This window comes from Mandrillus leucophaeus, unplaced genomic scaffold, assembly GCF_000951045.1.
Source record: "Mandrillus leucophaeus isolate KB7577 unplaced genomic scaffold, Mleu.le_1.0 Scaffold662, whole genome shotgun sequence".
In the NCBI taxonomy this organism is placed as follows: domain Eukaryota; kingdom Metazoa; phylum Chordata; class Mammalia; order Primates; family Cercopithecidae; genus Mandrillus; species Mandrillus leucophaeus.
The window spans coordinates 461,649-485,655 of record NW_012107164.1 but is presented as its reverse complement, the minus strand read 5'-3'; the positions used below and the strand labels follow the sequence as shown (position 1 = coordinate 485,655).

The 24,007-nt window shown below is 36.4% G+C and overlaps 1 long non-coding RNA gene across 1 annotated transcript in view; it reads left to right on the top strand.

Annotated features, from left to right (window-relative positions):
- The first annotated feature begins 419 nt into the window (after positions 1-419).
- LOC105554889 overlaps positions 420-24,007 on the top strand; it is a 53,161-nt gene continuing 29,573 nt past the window's right edge. Inside the window, exon 1 of the long non-coding RNA XR_001008399.1 lies at positions 420-617. This is a non-coding gene — a long non-coding RNA (uncharacterized LOC105554889). The remainder of the gene's footprint in view (positions 618-24,007) is intronic.

Sequence of the window (24,007 nt, the reverse complement as noted above, 5' to 3'; positions counted from 1 at the left end):
ACTCACCAATATCATCGTATCTCAGGACATTCTCATTACTGACCCTTAACTCCAGTAGAAACAAAGGAATACTAAGAGGAACCAAGACTTTTTCATCTAAAAGCATCAGACACTCAAGTGAGATACAGGACAAACCCAGATTTTAGGTATAATAGCCTCCTGATGAGCAAAAGACTAATGTACAGAGTATAGTACAGAGTATAGTACCAGTGGTACATACTGGAGGAAAATCACCAGAGCGGAAATTTCTAACAGGTTGGTCAAGAAATAAGTCATATGATCTAGATCAAGGGAATGTATCCTGAATCGGGTCACTGGCAATTGCAAGAATGGAATTCTAGCCTTACAGCATTTGGGTTGCTATTGAGATTCTAAAACATGGTTTCAGATACCAGAGACAGAAAGAAGAATGAATATTGGGTTTCAGAATAAAAAGCACAATGGTGTCAAGTGCTGCTGAAGGTAATGCTAGCAAATAATACCTGGCTATCATTCTGGAGTTCCTTTTTTCTCTTCCATCCAAGGTCAAGATTTTCCTAAAGCATAAGACAAGGCTGTGCCTAAAATGAATGACTGATTCTTCAATGAGGGAAGAAAACACAGAAGCTAAAAACAAGGTAGAGTCTTAAGACTAGAGGATATTTTTAAAGATTGTAAATAAAGTTTCTACTCTTGGAAATAGTTGCCTTTTAATTTTTAATGATAATTTAAGTTCTACAGGCAATAAATAGAAATTTGATAGTGTTTTGAAGCTTACCTGTAAAAGTAATATTTAATTGTTTTCCATGACATATTTCTAGGTTTTATCCTGATACATAATAGAAATGGAAATATTTTCTATGGTCCAAGGCTGAGAAAATAAAGCTTCAATATCATAGAAAATAGTTTCTGTTTCAACCATGTACTAACTAGGGCATCACCTGAATTGCTGTAATAAAGGGACCCCAAAATATAGTGGCTTAAATATGACAGGATGTGGTTTTTCTCTAAAGTAATTCAGAGTAGGGTGGTCTGGCCACCAAGTTTCTGCAAGTTTCCAGGCTGTCAGGAGAGCTCAGCCAACGTCAACATTCATTTCCATCACTAAGTCCAAGGAAACTGTCAATTGCCACCTGTTTTCAGTCTGTGAGAAGCAGAAAAGATGAAAGAAATTAAGAACAAGCAGTTTCTCAATAAGGAAGTCGCAAGGAAGAAGCATCACACATCTTGTCCAGTTATATCTCATGATGAGAGCTTTGTCATAGGACCTTCCCTAGCTGGGTAGCTACAGAGAGGTTGAAGTGGGTTGGGGTTCTATTAAATAAGAAGAAAGACTGGATGTTGGAGCTTGATTAGCAATATATGCTACCAATTATTCATGCCTTTAGCATGCATTTAATAAGTAGTTAATGGGGTCGATTACCTCTCAAAACATTTTAAAATGATTTTAAAGAAATAGAATATAGCCCTTGCTCTTGAGAAACACGTGGTGTGGTGAAGATGTCCATGGAAACAATTTTAGCAAAGTAACTGTATTTTTTTGGAGTATGTATATGAGGTTCTCTGAGAACGGAGGATAAAGCACTATTGTCCACATGGGAAACCCAAGAAAAGATTCCTTGTGGAAGTAGTGTAGTTGAACTGAATCTTTCAAAATGATTAAAAGTTTACTAGGTAAAGTAAGAAAGGGTGCTTTGATCAGCAAAGGCTAAACAGAACACTGGCTTTGGGGAGCGGGATAGATCTATTTCAGTGTGTGTGTGCGCGTGTGTGTGTGTGTGCACGTGCGTGCGTGTGCACACTCATGTACATGCGTGCACATGGATATGTGTTTGTGTTAAAGCAGAGAAGTCAAGTGGGGGGAATGATAAATGAGAGAATATGAGTCAAAAGGTATTCAAGGACAAGATTATGAGTAGCCTTGTGAGGAATTTGGAGTGGATTATGAAGCCATTGCAGGATTTTTAAGCAACAGAGTGATGTGGTTCATTCACATTTCAGAAATTTCATTTTGGTTGAAGTTGTCTCTTACAATGGCTGCGAGGGAAGAAATATTCTTCATTTTGATGTAATTCAACAAATATTTATTGAACACTGTCTTTGTGCCAGCCCTATTTCCTCCTTGTTACCCTAGAAAAAGCCCATTTTCAGTGAAATCAAAAGACAGAGGAATTAAATTTGTTGTCTGAAGACATTTGTCTGAAGATAAATTCTCTCTTGGGACACCCTAGTCTTTAGAGGACAGAAGGGGTGGGAGAGAGTGGATCCTGAGTAAAATATAATCTTTCACTTATACTGGTCTCCAGTTTCAACCCCATTGAGTTATCATAGCAGACTCATCAGGTTCTCATGTAAACAAACAAATAAAAACAAAACAAAATCTTCCAGCAGGTATACCCCTCTAGGTTTCAGACATGACCTGAATTCCAAGGGTAAGCAAACTTGAGAGGGAATCAATAAAAGCATCATATCTTTTCAGGAAGTTGGTCTATCACCCACGAGAGTAGTTCCGAATTTCATGACTGGATATCATTTTATTTATTGTGGCTACAGAAGAAATGATAGTATCAGATGCCAGGAAATTACTACTATCAGTTACTTAAGAAGAGAACCAGCTCCACGGTTTTGCATAATCTGTCACCACTCTTTATGGGTGAAAAGAACTTGAATTGGAAATTTTGTCACTGTATAATTAGATCTGGCTAGATACATTCCAAACTATTTATTTCCATCTTTTGTGTAAAATCTTTATTCTACTTTCTAATGACTTCAGTCAACTTATTAAAAACTATTACAGTATGGAAGATATTAACATACAAAAAAATGAAATAAACAAATTCTGGAAATATGCTTCAGAATATTTATTTTCACCACCAGATGGCATTATTTAGTTTTTTTAAGGTTAAAGAAAAACTAGCATAATACCGTCAGCAATAGTTTAATATGAATGAACTATCTTGTCTCAAACAAACGAACAAAAATCATCAAAGAAATGAATTAATGTGTGTCCTTTGTTCCAGCGCCATCCATCTGTACATAATGTTGCTTCCTTTGAAATCAGTTGAAGATTAAATATGTATAAGGTACACACTAGGTGGTACTGAGATAGGAAAATCGGGCCACACGTGCCCATGTTTGGAAACAGATGATTTGAAAGTGAATAAAGGTAATTAATAACAATGATTTCTTGCCTGCATGAAGCAGTTGTCCTCCTCAGAACTCAAGAGCGTCTTTCATCACTCATTTATCCTCCCAACACCTAGTCATAACATCAAAAATGGAATGGACGCATCTATTTGTTTTGTTTGGTTTTTGGAGTTTTTTTTTTTTTAACCTCCATACAGTAATAACCCTTTCTTACACAACAGACCTACATCGTTAGATGGTTACAATCGCAACATATGTAAATACCTTGCAGGTTGTTCTAAATAATGGAACTAAAACTTTCATACCACAAATACATAAAATTGCTAGAGCTTGTGGGGAAGGAAGGTAGAATAACTCAGAAATATTGGTTATAGAAATTCAGACCCAAGAGTACTATTCTATGTGACAGATAGCTTTTTTAAATGTGGATTGAGATTAAGATGTGTTATTCATATAAGATTTGAACTAGAATACAAGATATCTGATTACTAAATTAGATAATATTTTTGTTTGATTTTTCCCCACTGAACTATACTACTTCCTTTCCAGAATCCCAAGTCTTGTGAGTATTAAGGGACCTACAACCTTCTTTTCTAAGAAACATTAGAACTTGAAATCATAATTGCTTACACATTAATCTAAGGAGAGTTTTAATTTTTTAAACATCTATTTACTGATAAGTTGTTATCTGATAAGAGTATACTAGCTCGGGAAGCAATAATTTTTTTAAAGGTAAATTTAAATTGTCAGTACTTCAGAAGAAATTAATTTAAAACTTGTGTCCCATTATGTGCTAAAACAGTGTCTCAAAAAGTAGAAGATACAAGTGTTAGGATCCTAACAGAAAAGAGTGGAGTAGGTCCCAAACTCCTTTTTAAAAAATGCTAGCTAGATCGTTTGATCTATAACCTTTTCTATTATCCAGTGGGCTGCTTCCAACTTTTCACTCCAGCCCCATTTTCTCCTTCTCCCAAACCTGCAAATGTCCCCAGCTGATGAGAACAGCCATCAATTACTGTGTGTTTTTTTCTCCTTTATTGAATAGAGATCATAGGATGCCTCAAAGGGAATAAAAACCTTCAGAATCAATGTCCAAGAGATACAGCCCTCTTCCCTTAGGCAAAGCCCTTGAAGTTATTACTAGTTCTGACAAATATTTAATCCATTATTTTGAAATGGTATTATGATTTCTTTTTCTGATTCTGTAGATCCCTGCAAGAGAAGCAGTATTTTTCCATAAATCACAGTATCTATTACTTCCCTTTAACTCTCTTCCCTTTAATAGTTGCCAATTCTGAATACACCTCTACAGCTTGTATGACATTATTGGGATGTGAATGACCTGCATCAAAGAAACCTGAAGAGACATTGGGATTTCTGGGTCATGAAATCAGCTCCAGTTTAACAAGTAATGTCAAAGAAACCCAAATCATCTCAAGGTCTGCATGAGATTTGGGCTAGTTCTTTGGCTAATTGCTGGTCTAATGAATCTTTGGAATGACCCAGCAGTCCAGAACACTTTTGTAAGCTCTTACTAGTTCTAAGAGTGTCACGTTTGAATCCACAGTCATTATTTACTTTATATCTCTTGAATAGTTATAGGCCCTACTTCCCCCATACAATCCCAAATTTTTACCCCAGCCAACACATGAAATTATTCATCATTCAAAACCCTTTTACTAATGTTATACTACGTTGCAGACACTGTAGCCTATATATAAAACATAATAAAAAGAATAAAACAGATTCTCAAGCACTTAGATTCTAATGACTTTTGGGGAAATATCAGAGAGAATTGTCAGGCAAGGAAAATGTCAAGTAACCTGGATATGAGAACAAGAGTTCTATAGAGCTCCAATCTATTCCTTTTTAAAGCTGTTTAATTTTCTACTTCAAATTCAGAGCCAATAGATGCTAAAGGAAACAGTGTGTTGTCAGATGAGTTCAAATTCCATGATTTATACTTACTCTTGGGTGACTTGGGTAAGCTGCTTTAATTCTCTCAGCTTTCCTTTTCTCATCAAGTACATGAAGACAAACGATGACTACCTCGCCAGACGGCTAGGAGGATTAAATGAGATGGTATCTGGAAAACACTTAACAGTATGCTTGGCCTTCTACCAAATGTCTACCAAGGACATTTTAGGGTTAGCATTTATTGATCAGCATTTTTTTGAGACCAGGATCTTTGTCAGGTAATTGTTCATCTATTAGCTCACTATTTCTACACATCAGCTTGGAGGTAAACCTTATTATTCTCATACCAAAAGGAGATTCAGAAAGGAGGCTTGCATAATGTTACACAGCTAGCAAGTTGTGGGGCTAGACTAAAAATCGTGCCTTTTCATTTCAAGCTCAGGGTTTTTCCTTTATACATTTTCAAGGAATACAACATTGTCTTGGAAAAGGCATTCCCCATAGGACTTTCACGGGTGCTCAGAGTTATTTAGTCCAGTTCTGCAACCCCACAGGTCAAGGCTGTGCTGCTGAAGCATGCCCTTGTCAGGTTTATGTAGGGAAGATAGAATAAAGCCTCTTCCCTTGAGGTGAAGCAGAGAGCATTTATGCTTTTCCCCACAGAGCATATGTTGCCACAGTCTGCAGAATAAGAAAGAAAGAATTGAGTTGATTGTTCTTTGTGCAGTAATGAGATGGGTGGATTCCCAAAGTTATTAGTACCCCAAATGTGATGGAGTGATCGGCATAGCCAGATACATAGAAGTGTTTCTCTATGCCTGCTCTTTAGAACAAACCCTCAAAGGAGACAAAAGCTTCAGCATGAAAGGCATGAGAGCAAGCAACAAATGCCAGAAGCCTATCAAAGGACTTGGAAACCTTGAAGATCAACTCTTAGCTCTGAACTAAGCTGTTCTCTGATCTAAAGCTGTTCTCTGAAATAAGGCCAGCATTCTACCTGAATTTGCCTTTAGAGATGAATCACATGATGAAAGGCAGATGTGTCCATGTATCATTAATGAACTCAGAATCTGGTACTTGTATTAGTAAATGTCTTGATTCAAAACAGTATTGGAAGCAGAATGTCTAATAGGTGAATTATCAGTTGGATTTATTTTAGCACTGTAAATTCACTATCCATCATTCATGTGCCAAGAGCTACTTGGTAACAGTTTTCATTCATCCACTTTAGTGGGTTGGAGAATACTAATTGCTCTATTTTGTTTTCACTTTTACTCAGCATCCTTTTTCCCAACTCTTATCTATCATTGATAAGATTTTTAATTTACTAGACAGAAAATTTGATTCTGAATTCAGTGTAATACTTTGCACATACATTAGCAATATATAATATTCTTTGGAACTCAACAAATATTTAAATTTTAAAAATATTTTTACATGCCTAGTTTGAAATCAATGTCCTTAAATATTAGGAATTAAATAGTGAGATATTGTGCTGCTCTTCCAAATTTTAACTTTCCTGTCAATTTTTTAAATAGAATTTGTGGCATTGCTGATTGGTGTGTGTGTTTGTGTGTATATGTATATAGCAGGGTTCATAAAGCATTAGATCCCCCAATATTTCTCGAAAAGAAAATTACGTCTTAAGTATATATTTGTTTACCCCCAACTCATTGTTTCTACAATGGTGTTCTCAACTACTCTTGACCCAGATTTTTTACCTCAGTTGCCTCCCTTGAATACTCCCACATCACGCCTTACATATTTCACTTCAACCCTTTTTTAAAATCAAAACTTGAACTGTCACAATTTTCCATTCCCAGTGCCATTTGGGAGTCATGGAGGAACGCCTTCTCTTGGCTTCTCATTTCTAAAGGTTCCAATGCCTTCCAAAGGTGCCACTTTGGCATACCTCCGTCATAAACATCTGTCAATTACCTTCATAATGACAATGCTACCTTCATCTGTAACTTCCAGAAACTTCTCCCACCTTTCTAGATAACATGGTACTGAACACACATTTTTCTTCCCAACCTCCTTCATTTGTCATCATTCTAAGTAACAAAAAATGTATTTATGAATTATGAGCCACCTCAATATCATGCTATTCATGCCCCTCCTTTCATCAATGACACGCATCTACCTCTATCTCTGGACATTTACATTGCAGAGGGATCACATTGTCTAAAAGCACTACACTACAACCAAGATATCAAGTTCACTGCACTTTTTCTTGACCACAGCCTCTTTCTCCTCACAACTGATAGAACTCCTCCCTCTCATGCTTTGCAGTCACTCAAACCTCTACACTTTACTCCACTCTTGATGCCCTTTTGGCTTTACTTGGTCCTTTCGTCTACTGAATTTGTGGGTTAACTTTTGTAGAGATTCTCTCTCTCTTACTTAAACTATCCAACAATATGCTAAGATCCACAAAGAGCAGAAAAATGTGATATGTAATCCTTATTCATAAGCAGTTTACAGCTTAAGAGAGGAGTTAAGAAATTCATGTGTGGATATTTCTACTTATTTGTTTTTCAAAGTAATGACAGTAACTTTTGCCTTAATTTCCCTCAGCGTTAACACAGTCTTCTTTCCAGTCATCTGGCTTCTTAACTATAAACTCCATCTTCACATTTGAAAATACTTATGCCTGAAGTATAGAGAACTAAAGAAAAATGACTTCAGTTTGCTCTCTTTTCTTATAGAGATTTTATAAAATGTTCTTGCATCCATCTGGAAAGTACTTTTCCTTAATTATTTTGAATACTGTCTTTAAATTTTGTGGCAATTAAAATTAAGAACTGGTTAGCCACTTTTGATGGTTAATTTTATGTGCAAACTAGTTTAGGTAGTCATGCCCAAATTTTTGGTCAAACACCAGTCTACACATTGACATGAAAATATATTTTAGATATGATTAACATTTAAATTGGTGGACTTGGAGTAAAGTCGATCACTCTCCATAATATGGGTTGGTCTTATCTAATCAGTTAAAGGCCATAAGAGAAAACACTGAGGTCTATCAAGGAAGGAGGAATTCTACCAGCAGACTGCCTTCAGAATGGAGCCACAACATCAACTCTTCCCTGGATTTCCAGCCTGCCATCCCGCCATGCAGATTTTAGAATTGCCAACCCCCATGATCATATGAGCCAGTTACTCAAAATAAAGCTCTTGAAATATTACGTGTGTGTATATAAATATATCAAGATTATATACACATATCAAGATAATATATAGATATATAAAGATAATATATAGAGATATATATCTCAAGATGTTATAAATATATAATATCAAGATAATATATAGACACATATATCTTATTTGTTCTGGAGAAACTTAACTAATACACCATGTATTGTGTGAGCAGCTTATGATAAAATAATGTTCTTTGATACAGAAATCTTTCTTGTAATGAAATCATCAAGAAATTCTGCTGCTTGTTTCACAAACCAAACAGCATAATTCTCATTATTAAAATTCTGTTAAAAATAGAAAAATCTAATTGTGGCATTAATAATCAAATATTTGGCAAAATTCAATGTGTTGGTTTCATTTAAAAATAAACTGAATTAACTGTCGATTCTCCTTGGGTAATGGGGTTATCAAGATAATTACAGAATTTCAAATATGGCAGAAAGTGACTTACAAATAGCACACAAAAATTCACATCAATCTCTCACATATACATTAATTCACCAGTGAATTATAAATATCTATTCAACAAATATTGTAGTTTCTGTTTTGAGTTTATGAGGCAAAAAGCACCAGAGCACCATTAGCACATAAAGTAGAGAAGATATTTTTCACTGCTTACTTAGTGCCAGTCACCTTCAGAATAAGGAAGACAAGGATTTGCTAGACTAAGGGAAAACATGGCTCTAACCCAATATGATTCATTTCTCAGGGTTGGAAGGACAAAGAAGACGTTGTGTCTTGGATGTCTTTTTGTTGTTGTTATTGTTATAGCACAATAGAAAACTAATCACAGCTAATACTAAAAAAAATCATGCTAGTAAAATGAACTCTAATTGGAAACAGAACAGATCTCATAGAAGATAGAAGGGCAAGAAATCAAGCCACAATAGGAGGAGACCTGGGAGGAACTTAATGAGTTCAAGTCTGTAGTGCCTGATTGTTTTCATAATGAGGTGTTTATGAAATTAACAGAGACCTTTTGGGTCAAATAGCTGTTGTGTTTGAGAACATGAACAAGATTGGACAGGTTTAAGAAGATTCAAAAGAACCTTCAGCTTCTGCTTCAAAAAGGAAAATGCAGTAATAACCTAGAAAATTATAAAGTCAAAAACTTAGCTGGAAAGAAGAGGGAGAGGAAATCAAGGCAAAAATGATTGGCAAGACCCTTATAAAAATCAGGGCAAAGGGTGATTAACTGCTTGTTTTCTTAAATAATAAACTTAAAATAATAATTTAATTAATGACAAGGTATTGGTCCTGGCATACTTGAGCAGAGATACAGATTTTAGTCTCTTAAAAATTTACTTAAGATTCTGCATGATATTCTCCATCAATATTACAGGAAAATAAGTTTCTGCAGGACAGCTATAATATCTGCTAATTTATCAAACATAATTGGAAAACGAGGTCTATTCTTCTTTTCCTCAGTGAAATTTTTAGAGGAGTTAGGAAAAGAGGTGTTGAAATGTCTATAGAGAGATATTATGACACAATTACGTGTGCAGAATTGCTATTCAAACACCTTAAGTTTAAATCCTCAATCTGTTTCTTACAAGGAATGCGATCATGGGCAATTTACAAAATCTCCCCAAGATTCACTTTCCTTATCTGCAAAATGGGAATAATAATAGTATCAACTAATGAAAAATTAATGGGATTATACAAGTAGAAGATTTGACAGAGTGACTGCTCAATTAATGATAGCACTAGGTAATTTAATATTAATCCACCTATTTCCCACTAAACTGTAAGTCCCTCAAGAGCAAAGATTACACATTGCTCTTCCATATGCCCACTGCATATAATAAGATGTCTAACAAACTACCGGCCTGGTATAAATTCAAGATTTCATATATAGTGCTCACATTTCATACTTAATAACTTGTATGAGGCAGATACTCCAAGTTAATAATAACAGGACACAAGAACAGTGTGTACTGGACATGAGACAGTCTGGGAAGGCAGGAAGGGAAAGTATGTGCCACAGGAGGCAGGAAGGGAAGGGATATGCCTGACTGGAGGGAAGAGCCGATCAGTTCTTCATTGATCAAGACAAGTAAGCGTCATACATCAAGGCAGGTAGGTTAATAAAATGACAACAGAAACATGAATGCAGGCATGAGTTTCATTCTCAACCCAAGCACCTTCTACCCCAGCCCCTTTTATACTTCCTATTGAAATCACCGATATTTTTAAGATGAAACTGCTACCTACTGATAGACCGAAACACTATGGTTGTATGTGGATTTTATGACTAAGAAAGATATATACTAGCTGGGGCCACATGTGTGATTTTATACTTAGAAGAACTGAAAGGAAAATCAGATAACCATCTAACAATTTCTTCAACAAATTCTGTGGAATGCTTATTATGCACTAGGTACTAAGGACACAAGTATACATGAAACTGCCTGCTTTCTATCTGTTTATTGGAAATATCTGCTAACAGGCAGATATGTAAACAAAAAAGTACAGCAATGTTAGAGAAGAGCCATTGAAACACATGCAAAACTCTGTCAGTGCCCTGGGAATGAAAGTCTTAAAATGAACTTCACAGAGGAAGTGCTGTCTGAGGGGGTCTGTGTCCAGGGTGTGTAGGCTATTCATGACTAAAGGAACAGTATCAGCTACCGATCTGAGGCTACACAACACCAAGACTTAACACTGACTTGCGGCACCTCCATGCTGTGACCTGGCATTCACAATCATTACAGCTTTTATGATAGCTATCTTACTCATGCTCACAGTTTTTTCACTTTCAGGTTTCAACTGTTAGGTAGTCGAGGTGGCTAGGAGTCTTCCCTTATTGTGTTCTATGGGTTAATAAATGGTTGGAGTGTCTGAGGGAGCAGCTATCAGTTAAGTCATTAATGACTATATTAGTCCATTTTCACACTGCTGATAAAGACATACCCAAGATTGGGCAACTTACTAAAGAAAGAGGTTTCATTGGACTTATAGTTCCATGTGGCTGGGGAAGCCTCACAATCATGACAGATGGCAAGGAGGAGCAAGTCACATCTTACATGGATGGCAGTAGGCAAAGGGAGGGGCTTGTGCATGGAAACTCTTGTGTTTTTGTTTGTTTGTTCGCTTGTTTGTTTTGAGATGGTGTCTCACTCTGTTGCCCAGGCTAAAGTGCAGTTGTGCGATCTCAGCTCTCTGCAATCTCTGACACCCAGGTTCAAGCAATTCTCCTGCCTCGGCCTCCTGAGTAGCTGGGATTACAGGTGTCTGCCACCATGCCTGGCTAATTTTTGTACTTTTAGTAGAGACAGGGTTTCACCATTTTGGCCAGGCTGTTCTTGAACTCCTGACCTTGTGATCCACCCGCCTCAGCTGGAAACTCCTGTTTTTAAGCCCATCAGATCTCATGGGATGCATTCACTAACACAAGAACAGCACAGGAAAGACCTGCCCCCATAATTCAATCCCCTCTCACCGGGTTCCTCCCATGATACATGGGAATTGTGGGAATTACAATTCAAGATGAGATTTGGGTGGGGACACAGAGCCAAATTATATCATTCTGCCCCTGGCTCCACCAAATCTCATGTCCTCACATTTCAAAACCAATCATGCTTTCCCAACAGTCCCTCAAAGTCTTAACTCATTTAAGCATTAACCCAAAAGTGCACAGTCCAAAGTCTCATCTGAGACAAGGCAAGTTCCTTCGGCCTATGAGTCTGTAAAATCAAAAGCAAGCTAGTTACTTCGTAGATATAATGAGGGTACAGGTATTGGGTAAATGCAGCCATTCCATATGGGAGAAATTGGCCAAAACAAAATGGTTACAGGGCCCATGCAAGTCCAAAATCCAGCGGGGCAGTCAAATTTTAAAGCTCTGTAATTATTTCCTTTGACTTGAAGTCTCACATCCAAGTCACACTGATGAAAGAGGTGGGCTCCCATGGTCTTGGGCAGCTCTGCCCCTGTGGCTTTTCAGGGTACAGCCTCCCTTTTGGCTGCTTTCATGGGATGGTGTTGAGTGTCTGTGGATTTCCCAGGTGCACAATGCAAGTTGTCAGTGGATCTACCATTCTGGGGTCTGGAGGACAGTGGCCCTCTTCTCACAGCTCCATTAGACAGTGCCCCAGTAGGGACTCTGTGTGGGTGCTCTGACCCCACATTTCCCTTCTGCACTGCCTGAGCAGAGGTTCTCCATGAAGGTCCAGCTCTTGCACCAAACTTCTCCCTGGGCATTGAGGCATTTCCGTTCATTTTCTGAAATCTAAGCAGAGGTTCCCGAAACCCAATTATTGACTTCTGTGCACTTGTTCAACACCATGTGGAAGCTGACAAGGCTTGGGGCTTGCACCCTCTGAAATCACGGCCTGAGCTCTACATTGGCCCATTTCAGCAACAGCTGGAGTGGCTAGGACACAGGGCACCAAGTCCCTAGGCTTCACACAGCACAGGGACCCTGGGCCCAGCCCATAAAACCATTTTCTCTTAGACCTCCAGGCCTGTGATGGGAGGGGATGCTGTGAAGACCTCTGACAGGCCCTGGAGATATTATCCCCATTGTGTTGGGGATTAACATTTGACTCCTCGTTACGTATGCGACTTTCTGCAGCAGGTTTGACTTTCTCCTCAGACAATAGGTTTTTCTGTTTTACCACATTGTGAGGCTGCAAATTTTCTGAACTTTTATGCTCTGCTTTCCATATAAAACTGAATGCCTTTAACAGCACCCAAGTCACATCTTGAATGCTTTGCTGCTTAGAAATTTCTTCCACCAGATACCCTAAATCATCTCTCTCAAGTAGAAACGTTCCACAAATCCTTAGTGCAGGAGCAAAATGCTGCAAACCTCTTTGCTAAAACATAACAAGAGTAACCTTTGCTCCAGTTCCCAACAAGTACCTCATCTTCATCTGAGACCACCTAAGCCTGGACCTTATTGTCCATATCACTATCAGGCTTTTGATAAAAGCCATTCAACAAGTTTCTAGGAGGTTCCAAACTTTCCCATATTTTCTTGTCTTATTCTGACTCGCTCCAAACTGTTCCAACCTCTGCCTGTTACCCAGTTCCAAAGTTGCTTCCACATTTTCTGGTATCTAATCATAAACATCCCACTCCTTGTACCAATTTACTGTATTAGTCCATTTTCACACTGCTGTTAAAGACATACCCAAGACTGGGCAATTTACTAAAGAAAGAAGTTTAATTGGACTTAGAGTTCCATATGGCTGGGGAAGCCTCACAATCTTGACAGATGGCAAGGAGGAGCAAGTCACATCTTACATGGATGGCAGTAGGCAAAGGGAGGAGCTTAAGCATGGAAACTCCTGTTTTAAAACGCATTAGATCTCATAAGCCTCATTCACTAACATGAGAGCAGTGCAGGAAAAACCCGCCCCCATAATTCAATCACCTACCACTGAGTTACTCCCATGACAGGTGGGAATTGTGCGAGTTACATGTCATGATGAGATTTGAGTGGGGACATAGAACTATACCATATCAACAACCTTGGGAGAATATCCAGGAATAGTTCATTGTGACTGATACTATGGTATCCTTGCATTTTTCTTTGACTTGAATATTGGGAAGCAGTTATGCTTACAGAATCTATAGGTTAAAGAAAGCCCAGAGGACTGATTTACAATCATGATGAAATCAGACTACTGATTAGAATAAACTTGACTAGGTAAGTAAGGACAAATACTAGCAGACTTAGGCAGAAATTTCAAAATTAAGGAAAAGAATGTAGATTTAACTGTGTATTTAAAAATATGGTGGAAAATATATTAGAGCAATAGTATATAATAATTGTCCTATATGCTATGAATTGTTAAAAGATTTCTTGAACTTGGCCAAAAAACGATCATATTACTGAAAGAACTTGAACTAGAGAGTAATTAGTGGAATGCCATAAAAATGTGTCATAGCTCAATGCTCTTCAACTTCTCCTATCTTATTTCCCATAAACTAGTCACTTCAAATGTCCAACTCCAACCATAATGGAAATACTAAGCACACTCTTTTCAATTACTTTTATAAGTTTGTAGATACTCTGTTCTGTTAATGCCCCAGTAATTGTTAGGAAAACACAATGTCCCACTTAAACTAGTGTTTCTCCATCCATCTGTGGCAATGGCTCAATTTTTATTTCTAATCCAGCAAAGATCAGTGTATTTATAAAACATTATAGAAAAGAATTTCTAAGTAAATAAAATTACATAATTAGACATATAAAACCACAGGTCCGAATTGTTTATTGTTACATTCAACAGACATAAATTATTCTGTCAAATTGCGTGTAAGAGTTTCTAAATACTTTCAATGTCTTTACTTATCTCATCATTGATCAGTAACAGTCATGAGTCAACACAGATCCAAGAATTACACTTAGAGTAGCACTAACTTAGGTCCTGATGTATACATATCTCTACTGGGGAAAAAATGTCTGGGGGAAAAGGCAGAAAAATATAATGAGATGATGTTAAAAGCCCAGGACCAGAAGTGAGAAGCCTTGTGCTCCCTCCATACCAACTCTTTCACTAACTAAAACTCCCTAGTCCTGTGTTTTTTTGCCTGGGAAATTATGGATTAGTCTAGAAGATTTTAGCAGTCCTGTCTGACTATTAAATGCCATGCTTCTATGAAATGAAGTCTTCTGAAGAAAAAAAATCGGCTAGGTTTTTACCTTGGAGAAAAGAAAGTAGTAAGAATTGTTAATTATGTTGTTACTTTATTTGCATGAATGTAGTTCTTTCTCTTCTTCATGACCCACACAAAATCACATGTGGATATAGGCATAGTGATTTTGCCATCCGAACGACCACCTTTAACCACCTACAAATAATTGGAAAGACTGCAATAAACTTTAGACACATCTAAATCTTCTATTGACATCTCCCTAATAATTATAATTTTGGTGCTGGTGCCAGTTGTCATGTAAATGAAGTTTTATTATACTGAGAACCAGGCTCACAAGTCCCACAACCATTAAGCTTAGAACAAAAGGGCATAGACTTCAATTTTACTGCCAGTTATTTATATACATAATGTTATTTTCTGTTTAAAGCAAGTGTTGCTCAGCTCTGGAATACTTTACCCGCAAAGGTTATGTACTTTCCTTTTTTGAAGATCATTAAAAAGAAGGCACTTTTTCCTTCCTGAAATGGCTTGGTAATGACTAATGTAAAAGCAGAACAGTGAACAAAAGAGACTCTAGCACTGTGACTTGTTGTATTGTTATGTAAGCCTTAACTTAAGAAAATATTAGCTGATAATGAGATTTAGCTTAATTCGCCTGGAAATAAGGATATTTCTACTCTTCAGCTCCAGTGTCTTTATTTCAGACCTAGGTTAGCTTTTCAAGTTCTCTGTTTGTACCAGTAAGTGTGTCCTGGAAGTTTCTCTCTTGTGCTCCACTTCCATCCTGACTTCAGAGTACTTCTTCTTTAGGTACATTCTATCAGAAATTAGTTTTAAAAATATAGACAAAGGCATGAGAACAAGTAACTTTTTCTGGATCACTGAATATTCTGCCCAGTGGAGAAATTATTCCAGCCCGGCCTTTCTTAACAATGACACATCATGCCCATCAGGGTTCAGAGGTTAAAAACTGTCTACATATGCTGACTCCAAAACCTTCTGAAAAGATGAGCTCTTATTCCTCAGCTACAAATAGAAAACTGGAAAATTTTTGCCCAAATCGTCCATCTTAACTAAATAATCCATACTACCTAAAATATTCATCCTACCAAGTTCTAAACAGTAGAAGTAAAAAATTTGCCTTTACTTGCACCAAATGAAAATGTTGTATGGGAAAATTTCTATATAAGGATTGAAGAAATTCACTGAGCCCAACAAGCCAGTTAATTTCATTTCAACACTCTATAGCCACTTGGAATTAGAGTTTCCAATTACTGACTCTGTACTTGAACACGTGGTGTATTGAGTTACTGCTATCTGACTTAGATGAAATGGTGTTCCAAAAGTTCATTCAATTCAATTCAACACTATGTGTCCTAGCACCTATTAAGAGCAATCCACTTGTGTGGAGTAGTGTGAGTCACTACACCCCAGAAATTCCAATCTAGATGAGGAGGAAGGCACACATACATAGATTACTCTAACAAAGGTCAAACTTTGATAACTGCCATGAAAGAGGCTCGAGACGCCTAAAGAGTCAAGGGAGAAATTGATTCAGTATGCAGGTTTCTTAGATGCTAGGGCCTCAAGAATGAGTAAAAATATTTTTAAAAATATAGTTTCTACTATAAAAGTAATACAACTTCACAGTGAAAAATAAAATAAAAAATAAAAGTCATATACAATCCCACCAGCTGAAAATAATTACTTTTAACACTCATGCTAACATTTTTATCTGTACATATGTCAACACAAGTATTCTTTAAAGAAAATTTAATAGTCATCCGTGTTCAGAAGTGTACTCTCTGGTAATCTGCCTTTTCCCCTTAACAATACATAATGAATATTTTTCTATGTCATTAGCTATTCTTATGCAATAGGTATGGCTCATAAGTTTCATGTTTTCTTTTATTTCTTCTTTTGATTATGGCTGCTTAGAATTTGACATTAAGAGGGTCCTGAGACCATGTTTTAGTTAAGTGAGAAGAAATCTATTTACCATGTTTCCACAGGTTCAGGTTAACGATGCCATGCTACAAATACCAACTATTGACTGACTCGCTTCTATATCTCTGTTAATACCAGATATTATTCTATCAAATAATTGCAAATAAATTTTAACCAATTCTATGTTTTGGGGCATTTAGGTTGTTTTCTATCCCTGCTACACATAACTCTATGATGAATCTCCTTATGCATATATACTTCCTCATTTGTATAATTACATTGTAATTAGATTAGATTTATAGCCTAGTTGGCTATCAAATTCTAGATTGAAGATCTGTGTATCTCTATGTACATTGAAAATATTCCATTGCATTCTGTAATCTATTAGTTTAAATTTTATTTCTCATTTTATTATGGGGTAAAAAAAAATCTTTCTAGGATTGCTATGCTGAATTGGAATATATGCAAAATTCTAAACATTTTTTTAAAGTGTTGCCAAATTATGGTGCCAAAAAATTATGCCCATTTAAAAACCTTGCAATTGTACATGAATGCACTAATTTCCTTGTTTCTTTTCCTATATGAACACTATGTTTTCTTTTTAAGTATCTGCTCACCAATTTGACCTGGAACATGATCAGTTTTATCAGTGTTTTAAGCAGTTCACAAGTGTAAGCAAGTGCAGGAAGTAAAGAAGTGCTCCAGGTGTCCCAGGCCCAGTGAGAAATCACAACAGTGAAAAGGACACTCTCTTAGGGCTCCTGGAAGACATGGGGCACAAAAAAAGTTCTGCTATATACTATTATTAACGTTTCATCTATTACATCAGAAGTTACAAACTTCTCATAGAATATCTTTAAATCTCTCACTCTAGTTGTGGGCCTGTCCACTTGTCTTTCTAATTCTGTCAATTTTGGCTTTATATGAGGCTATACTGTGAACAAAAAACAGTTATGATTACTATATCTTCGTGATGGACTGTCCATTGTATTATTTTGTAGTATCACCGTCTCTATTCATACCTTTTGCTTTAAATTATAGTTTCTATAAATTGCTATACAACTTATTTATAAGTACTATAAAGCAGGAATTTAAAAAATTTAATCTAACCATCATTCTTTAACAGGTGAATTTAATCAATTTATGCTATTACAATTTCACATGTATGTGGACTTATTTCTAACATCTTTATTTTGTGTTTTCTGTTAACTACCTCTACTTGTTTCTTTTCTTTTTAATCTCTTGCCTTTGGTTGATTTGCTAAAGTATTCTATATTTTCTACTTAAATCTGTGCTAGTTCTAAAATCTTAGATCTTCATCTTAACATGTATAATTAGCCATATATTATTCTAACAAAGGTATTATTCCACATTCTGATCATCCTCCCAACATAGCAGTCTTTAACATCACCACACCCTATCATATTATTTTGTTTAAAATAATAGTATATAGAATTTTTTTAACAGCAGGTTTTTTTAACTGTTACATAACTAAATTTACCAATACATTATCAGTTTCTATGTTTGCTGTTGTTTCTTGCATCCTTTGCCTTCATTCATGTTTCATCTTGCAAAGTTAACTGGAATCTATAGATCATAAACTCTTTATGACTTACAATGTCTAAAAATGTCTTACCTTCGCTGACATCATAAATTTATAGCTTAGTTGGCTATCAAATTTTAGACTGAAGATCTATGTATCTCTATGTACACTGAAAATATTCCATTGTATTCTGCAATCTATTAGTTTAAATTTTATTTCTCATTTTATTATGAAGTAAATATCCAGTAGCTTTAAACAGTATTTTTTAAATTTTTGACACTTTGCAGTTTGACTATGGCTTTCTAGGCATGGATGTATCATTATTTATTTTGTTACTCAGAGTTACTTTGATGTTAGGGCTCATTATTTTCTTCAGTTTGGGAAAATGTTTAGCAACAATCTCACTAAATATTGCTTCTTTGTCATTCTCTCAACTATTCTTTCTATCAATCCCCTCTCAACTGCCCATTCATTTTATTTATTTATTTATTTATTTATTTATTTATTTATGCTGTTTTCTGGGTCATTCCTTCCAATTTTTTATTTTTCTTATAGAGTTTATTCAGTCTATTGCAGCAGAGGACTGTGTTTCCAAAGATAAACACAGCACTGTCTCCCATCCCATGTGCTTTTTGCAATGAAACTTTACCAATCCCACCAGGGAGAGATTGAGTCTGTGTTCCTTCGCCATGAACCTAGGTCAGTCCTATATGCAGCTGACCAATAGACTGTGGCAGAGTGACACGGTGCCCATGCCGGTTCTTCAAGAGGCCTTGCATTTTTTGCTTTCATATTCTCCTCAGTAAACCAGCTACCGTGTTTTAACGAAGCATAAGCTAGATTACTGAATGATGAAACACAAGATAGAGAGAAAAAAGCAACGTGGTGAAAGCCTGAGACTTGTGAATGAAGGATTTCTGGGACCTTCTAGCACAGTCCAGGCACCGTCTGACCGTAGCTAAATAAGGCACCCCAGTCAATGTTCCTAATTGAGCACTCCCCCAAGGTCCCAAACTAGAATCATGAGAAGACTTGCTCTAAGCCACTAAATTTTGGGGTAGTCTCTTAAACTGTAATGAATAACTGAAGTAATTACATTGTTATTTCAATGACTATATTTTTTTATTTCTAAGAAGTATGATCAATTATATTTAATATCTACCAGTTTCATTTTTGTCTGTGTTAATAAATAATTTGGTGTCTTTTAAAAGTGGAAACCATGCCTCACTCATCTGTTTGAACACCCAAAGCATACTTATTTCAAATCTTTTTCATCTGGATTAATTTCTTGCTTTGATTCCTGATTTTGTTTGTGTCTCTTCTGACATTAGATTTCTTTATGACTTGGGCAGGAGCAGGGATTGAAATACATTGTGAGTAATAAGCTTTTTCTTTTCCTTTTTAAACCTCCTCTTCTATATCTCTCCCAGTCTACTGATTTTGCAGTTACCTCATGAGGAGGTATAATTTATATTAGAGGAAAAATTAACCTATATACTACTCTATTCCATTTTAAGAGACTGATAAGACTGACACTAAGAAGTGAGCCAAAGGGATGGAAATCTACACGACTTAGAATAAGAGGATAATTAACATATGAGAATGGTCTTTCAGGCAAAAGAACCCTCAGGTAAATGGGAGGAAGTTAGAGTCCACAGAGAAATTTTCCAGGCTTATTTGCCTGAATGCAAAACCTTTAGATTGACCCAAATCTTCAGAAAAGTCTACCACCATGAAAATGTCTTCCCTGTGTGGTTCAGGGAAAGGGGGCCAAGGTCTACATCTTGATTTGTGTAGAGCAGAAGTAAGAGGACCATTTGGTTAAGGAGGTGATATGCAAATGAAATGAACTATTGAGAAAGTTAAAAACTTGTAACCAGAAAGGACCACAAGAATGTCAATCCCCAGGATTAAAAGTTATTTTAAAAGGACCTGGGGCTTCCCATGGAACAGGAGCTTGAACCAATTTTGTTGGAGCCTCAAAGAAAAAATAATAGCCTTCCCTGAAATTTGAGTCACAGTTTAAGACTGTTTTCTCTCCTGGCAGAGTAACAGAATCATCTGGGGGCCTGTTAATAAAAACTCCAAATACTCAGGCTGTACTTCAGAATAATTAATTCAGAACCTTTCGGGATAGTACCCAGGCATCATTAGTATTTCAACATTTCCCAGGTGATTCTAACGTACAACCAAAGCTGAGAACCACTGGTTTAAGTCACGGAAGTGTCTTTAAGGAAGTCTTCTAACTTTTGAACGAAGGGCACTGGAAGAGAAGCGAGTAAATCAGATGGAAGAAAAAAAACACTGAATCAAAGATACGGAGAAGATGTTTCAACTTTACAATAAAATTGAGTGTATGGAACATAGAGAAGCCCTTCAAATTTGACTAACATGAAGGCATCATTTTGCTGTGTAAAGTGATTTGAGAAAACAGTGGGGACAAAATTTGGACTATAAAGTTTTGAAATAGAAAAGAGGAAACAGAAGTAAATGTTGACTACTTTTTCAAGATATTCAAAAGGATGATGAGACCATGACATTGAAAAAGCACTGAAATAACTAGGAAGCACAGATGCCAAAAGGAGGCTTTTATAAATCAAAACCAAATTTGAATAGTGGGAACATTCTGACTATTCCTGACAGCACATTTTTTTTTATAGTCATAAGTGAGAGTTGGGCATCATGTTTATATAAGAATTAAAAACACTCCTTTGCTTTTCCCCACAGGAGGAAGAATAGAGAGCACATATTAATTACAGCACAAAATAGATGTAGCTCTAATTTAATCAACTCAATTATTATTTATAGGTGTCAGTGGTTTACTCTTCTGTTTAATCTACCACCCATTTGTATAGGTTTCATAATGTAGAATTCCAGAGAGTAATAACTTATTGAATTCAAGTAAGCAATTTATACCGATGTATGAATGACGTGAGTTTCTAGACCCCTTAGAGAGATTTGCCTTCTGAAATGTAGAAAGCATATTAATATAAATGAAGGTGTATTCGGCTATCTGAAAAAGAAATTTACAGCTGAAGACTTGCAGCAGAAGGCCTGCAGCCAAATCTGTGCTCCAGCTGGAAATGAGTTTTTCTTTGAAGTCAGCTTCTGAAAACTGGCCCTAGTTATTTGCTGCCTCCACTTCTGAACCCCAGGTTACTTAAGAATGCCACTTCCCCCTTTATTGGGTCTCAGAATGATTCTGTTCCCAAAAGAGATGATGAGAGGAAAGCAGGAATGATAGTAACTATTCTCATATGTGAATCAGTGGAACATACAACTAGATTCAGAATATCAATCAAGAAATTGTTCCAGGTGCTTTGCAAGAAAAATAAATTAAATATTATTTTTTAACTTTTATTTGAGGTTCAGGAGTACAAGTGCAGGTTTGTTGCACAGGTAAGCTCGTGACATGGGAATTTGTTACACAGATCCAAGTTCTAAGCCCAGTACCCAATAGTTACTTTTTCTGCTCCTCTTCCTTCTCCCAGCCTCCACCCTCAAGCAGGCTCCAGTGTTTGTTGTTCCCCTGTTTGTGTCCACAAGTTCTCATCATTTAGCTCCCACTTATAAGTTAGATCATGCAGTATTTGGTTTTCTGTTCCTGCATTAGTTTCCTAAGGATAATGGCCTCTGGTTCCATCCATGTTCCCACAAATGACATGATCTTGTTTTTTTATGGCTGCATAGTATTCCATGGTGTATATGTACCACATTTTTTTTATTCAATCTGCCATTGATGAGCATTTAGGTTGATTCCATGTCTTTAATATTGTGAATAGTGCTGCAATGAACATTCATATGCACATGTCTTTATGGTAGAATGATGGATGTTCTTCTAGGTATATACCCAGTAATGGGATTGCTGGATCAAATAGCAGTTCTGTTCTTAGCTCTTTGAGGAATCGCCACAGTTTTCCATAATGGATCACTATTTTACACTCTCACCAACAGTGTGTAAGTGTCCCCTTTTCTCCACAACCTTGTCAGCATCTGTTATTTTTCGACTTTTTAGTAATAGCCATTTTGATTGCTGTGAGATGGTATCTCGTTCTGGTTTTGATTTGCATTTCTCTAACAATCAATTATATTGAGGTTTTTTTCATATGTTTGTTAGCTGAATGAGTGTCTTCTTTTAAAAAGTGTCTGCTCATATCCTTTGCCCACTTTTTAATGGGGTTGTGGGTTTTTTCTTGTAAATTTGTTTAAGTTCCTTATAAATACCGGGTATTAGACTTTTGTCAGCTGTGTAGTTTGCAAAAATTTTCTCCCATTCTGTAGGTCGTGTGTTTACTCTGTTGATGGTCTCTTTTGCTATGCAAAAGTTATTACATTTATTTATATCTCATTTGTCAATTTTTGCTTTTGTTCCAATTGCTTTTGGTGACTTCATCATGAAATCTTTGTTCATTCTTATATCCACAATTATGGTATTGCCTAGGTTACCTTCCAGGGTTTTTATAGTTTTGGGTTTTACATTTATGTCTTTAACCCACCTTGAGTTGATTTTTTTTATATAATGTAAGGAAGGAGTCCAATTTCAATCTTCTGCATATGGCTAGCCAGTTATCCCAGTACTATTTATTGAATAGGGATTCTTTTCCCTGTTGCTTATTTTTGTCAGCTCTGTCGAAGATCGGTTGGCTGTAGATGTGCAGCCTTATTTCTAGCCTCTCTATTCTGTTCCATTTTTCTATGTCTGTTTTTGTACCAGTATCATTCTGTTTTAGTTACTGTAACCCTGTAGCATAATTTACAGTCAGATAACATGATGTCTCCAGTTTTGTTCATTTTGCTTAGGATTGCCTTGGTGATTCAGGCTCCTTTTTAGTTTCATATGAATTTTTAAATAGTTTTTTCTAGTTCTGTGAAGAATGTCATTGGTAGTTTGATAAGAATAACATTGAATCTGTAAATTGCTTTGGGCAGTATGGCCATTTTAATGATATTGATTCTTCCTATCCATGAGTATAGAATGTTTTTCTGCTTTTTTGTGTCACCTGTAATTTCTTTCAGCACTGTTTCACAACTCTCATTGTAGAGATCTTTCACCTCCCTGATTAGCTGTATTCCTAGGTATTTTATTCTTTTTTGTAGCAATTGTGAATGAAATTGCATTCCTGATTTGGCCCTCAGCTTGGCTGTTGTTGATGTACGGAAATACTAGTGATTTTCATACATTGGTTTTATATCCTGAAACTTGCTGAAGTTGTATATCAGCTGAAGGAGCTTTTGGGCCGCAACTATGGGGTTTTCTAGATATAGAATCATGTTGTCTGCAAACAGGTATAATTGGACTTCCTCTCTTCCTATTTGGATGCTCTTTATTTCTTTCTCTTGTTTGATTGTCCCGGCAAGAACTTCCAATACTATGTTGAATAGGAGTGGTAAGGGAGGGCATCCTTGTCTTGTGTCAGTTTTCAAGGGGAATCCTTTCAGCTTTTTTCCACAAAACAATATTCTTACAAATCATGTGACATGCTTGTATATTATTATTTTCTTATCTCCAAACCTCCCTTCAGAACAATCTCTGCCATCCAGACCACCTGGATCCTGCCTACGCAGAGACTTTTCTGCTTTCCTCTTGAATGCACACATCTTTCTGGATAAAAGGAAAAAAGGTATCATTGGATTTTCAGTTTCTCACTGTTCCCTCTAGAG